Raw genomic sequence first — 3,569 nt, 5'->3', positions numbered from 1 at the left:
AGAAAAGAAGACTGAGGCAAGATTTAAAAGCAGCCTTCAACTCCCTGAAGGGTGTTTCCAAAGAGGATGGAGCTGGACTGTTCTCAGTGGCAGCAGATGACAGGGAAAGGAGCAATGGGCTCAAGTTGCAGCAAGGAAAGTTTAGGTTAGATATTAGGAAATACTGTCTCACTAGGAGGGTGGTGAAGGACTGGAACATGATCTCCAGAAAGGTGGTGGAGTCTCTGAGCAGTGAGTTGGACTAAATATGACCTCCTGAGGTCCCTTCACACCCTCGTTTTCTATGATTCTGTGATATATAGCATATCTAATGGTGAGAAATGTCAGAGGCATGTGAAAAATTCCACTTAATATGCACTTGTTCTAATTTCACCCCAAAATGGCACTGCTGGAAGGGACCTGAAGGACAAAATTCAGAGATAGGAGTAAATCCTCTTGCAAAAAGTGCTGTGGGATCTTTAATGACCACTAGCAGGAAGAGATTCAGTTTTACAACTTTCTTAGAAGTTTCATTCAAGACCAACCTGGTATTATGAGTCAGATATTCAGCTGGTGTATCTCGGTGTAGCTCCATTAACTTCATTGTCCCTATGATTTAAAAAAAAATTAAATGAAGTGCTTATTTTTCATTAACTAGAACATGACAAGGGGGAAGTAAGATGTGACAAACGGAAGAAAATATTCCCAGCTCAGTTCAGACGAGAGCTTGGCATTTACAAAAACTGGTTGTTTTTCGCACATCCAAGAAGTATCAAATAATATTAATCACTGTGTACAGTGACTGCAGAGGAAGCCGGAGTCGTAGCAATGAAAGGTTATCATCACAGAGGAGAATAAGAAGGTGGAAAACCACATTTGCTGATGCAATATACGTTATAGGCGTTGCCTGACTGTCACCCTGAAAAGTCACAATAAACGCCAGTAACACGTAATCTCCTTTCATGTCTTCTTTAAAAAAGATGGATTCATGTTTTCAGAGAATCCCATATTTTCTCACATACAACACATCATGTTTTCCCCAGAATCAGTTCCTCAAAATGAGAGTGGATGTATTAAGCAAGGAAGTTGATTTTATACCTTGGATAGAAGTGCCATGCTTTGGTTCCTGCTGCCCAGTACTATTTAGACAGTGGAGAGAGTCAGTTGACATAATGGTTCTTTGGTCTTCACTCCAGAGATGCTAACGATCCTTTTTTCTTTTTTAAGAGTCTTGTTGTTCCACTAATCAAGCTAACCTTTCATAGGGCAATTTGTCTGTTTGCTAGCTGCTCCTACTCTGTCTCCTCCTATTTCACAGCCTCAGAAACTCTTTAACTCTTTTCAAAGTCACAGATCCATCAATGGAAACCAGTCTTCAGCAGCAGCTAGGGTTTCAGCTTTAGTTATGCAAGAAAGGGAGGGTGAAGATTAGGGTCTGCCCGTGCTCTATGCAGCCATAACTCTGGAAAATCTTTTTTTCTTCATTCTGCCTTTCAAAACAAGGTGTGTAATATATTCCAGGGCATGGTGCATATGAGAAAATCCAGCAGTTTGTGCTTATTTGATTTTATGCTATCACCAGCTGAACCCAACTTCAAAACAAAATTCATGGTGTGAAGTTAGTAAAATGAAGAATATCGATCAGGTTCCACACCAGCACTGGTTGCATTTTAGGGATGAGTAAAGGTTGTGTTGAGGTGGTGTTGTTGGCATGACAGTTTAGGAGACACGCAGAAGCCAAGAATTCTTGTGGGTGATATCTTTTATTGTGCCAACACAACAGTATCGTGGGTTTAGACATTGGCAAGCTTTTGGTTATCATAGTACCCTTCCTCAGGCCTCCAGAGACCAGTGAAAATATTCAAGAGGCAAAGATTTTTTGGCTGATATATTGTATTGGATTAACTGCATAGTTGGGATAGAGTTAGACAACATTTTAATGCAAGACATTCTTCAGGTCTGAGGAGAAAAGCAAGCACAGAGATAGTAAGAAAACTAGTTAATAGAACTATGAAGTTTGTTGGAGGGGAAGAAATTCTCAGGGTTGGCAGATAAATAAACTATTAGCAAAAGAAAAGAAGCTCAATACTGACAGATCGAAGCCTATCAAAAGGGTAGAGTGTCATTATCACCTTTCATGTGTGGGAAGAATTTAGGAATCACATAGGTTATAACGCACCATAAGACCGTAATCAGTGTTAAGTCCTTGGTTCCTAGTGTCCAGAAAGCTTATGAATTTGTGTTTCCAAGTTTGCCTTTCAAAGGTGTTTGGTGAATACATATTGACAAAAAGAAAGAAAGAAAGAAAATATTATCTATATAAATATATTTACATATAACATATATATTAATATTTTATACAATATATACTAAATATGCATCAATATGTATCCACCTAACACCTTTAAAAGGCAAACTTGGGAACAAAAAATTAGTTGCTTTTGGGCCACTAATATAGATTAGTGGCCCAAAAGCAACTGAAATGCACTGGATATAAATGAGGAAATATAAATCTGCAAGAGGCAAGGATTTTTGTGGGGGTATCTTTTATTAGACCAACTGCATGGTTGGCTTAGACTCAGACAAGCTTTCAAATGCAGTGCATTCTTCTTCAGGTCACTGCATCTGAAAGTTTGTCTGAACCTATCCCAAGCACACAGCTGGTCCAATAAAAGATATCTCCCACAAAAACCCTTGCACCTCACAGCTTTCCTTGGCCATCATATCACTCTACCACCACCATAAGTATAAACATGCATACACGAAGATTACAACCAAGTTGTCATCAAAAAACTGACACTTGTGTACACAGTGGTAATGTCATCTTGTGGTTAAGGTACAAGGTGCATTGCAGGAAATGAGGTGGGGGGGTTGAGATTCTGGCTCCATGAAAATCAATGACAAAATGTCCATTGACTTCAGTGAAGCCAAGATTTCACTTCTAGCTTCTATTCACTGCTCTGCAGAAGCCTGATCATACACATGACCTTGGCCAAATGACTTCACCTCTTTCTGCTTTCACAGTGCTTCTTGAACATTAATGAATTAAGCCTCACAACAGTCCTCAAAAGTGGTTCATTATTACTGGAATACCAAATCAATCCCTGACTAAAGGTGCTACAGTAATCAGGCAACCCTTACTTTTCCCAACCCAATTTAAAACAGGCTGCATAGTCCAAGCCTCGCTCCTTTCCTTAGATTTGGCTGGATTAAGAAGTTACCAATGGGCACCTGTACACGTATAAGGTTTCTCTAGCAAAAGATAGTCTAGGTATATTAAGATAAAGTGCAAGTCTTCTCTGTACCTCTGGCTGCTCTGGGATTCCTCTTTGAGGCTGCTTAGGCCTGACCTTAGGTCTTCTGTGCGTCAGATCCAAGATTCCCACTGCTCAGGCATTGCTCATTTCCACTGCATCCAAAAAGAAGCATAACCAGCCCCATCAACAACACAGAGATAGTTTCATAGTTTCATAGTAGCTAGAGTCGGAAGGGACCTAGGTAGATCATCTAGTCCAACCCCCTGCCTTGGCAGGAAAGAGCACCGGGGTCAGATGACCCCGGCAAGGTGCTCATCTAACTTCCTTTTAAAA

The 3,569-nt window shown here is 40.2% G+C and overlaps 1 long non-coding RNA gene across 1 annotated transcript in view; it reads left to right on the top strand.

Moving 5' to 3' along the window:
- The first annotated feature begins 1,201 nt into the window (after positions 1-1,201).
- Positions 1,202-3,569, top strand: part of LOC109322410 — a 15,720-nt gene continuing 13,352 nt past the window's right edge. The window contains exon 1 of the long non-coding RNA XR_002104385.1: positions 1,202-1,369. This is a non-coding gene — a long non-coding RNA (uncharacterized LOC109322410). The remainder of the gene's footprint in view (positions 1,370-3,569) is intronic.

Source organism: Crocodylus porosus, unplaced genomic scaffold (genome assembly GCF_001723895.1).
Source record: "Crocodylus porosus isolate Cpor-Errol unplaced genomic scaffold, CroPor_comp1, whole genome shotgun sequence".
Lineage (NCBI taxonomy): Eukaryota > Metazoa > Chordata > Crocodylia > Crocodylidae > Crocodylus > Crocodylus porosus.
The sequence above is the reverse complement of the archived record's forward strand: the minus strand, read 5'-3'. Positions and strand labels throughout refer to the sequence as shown.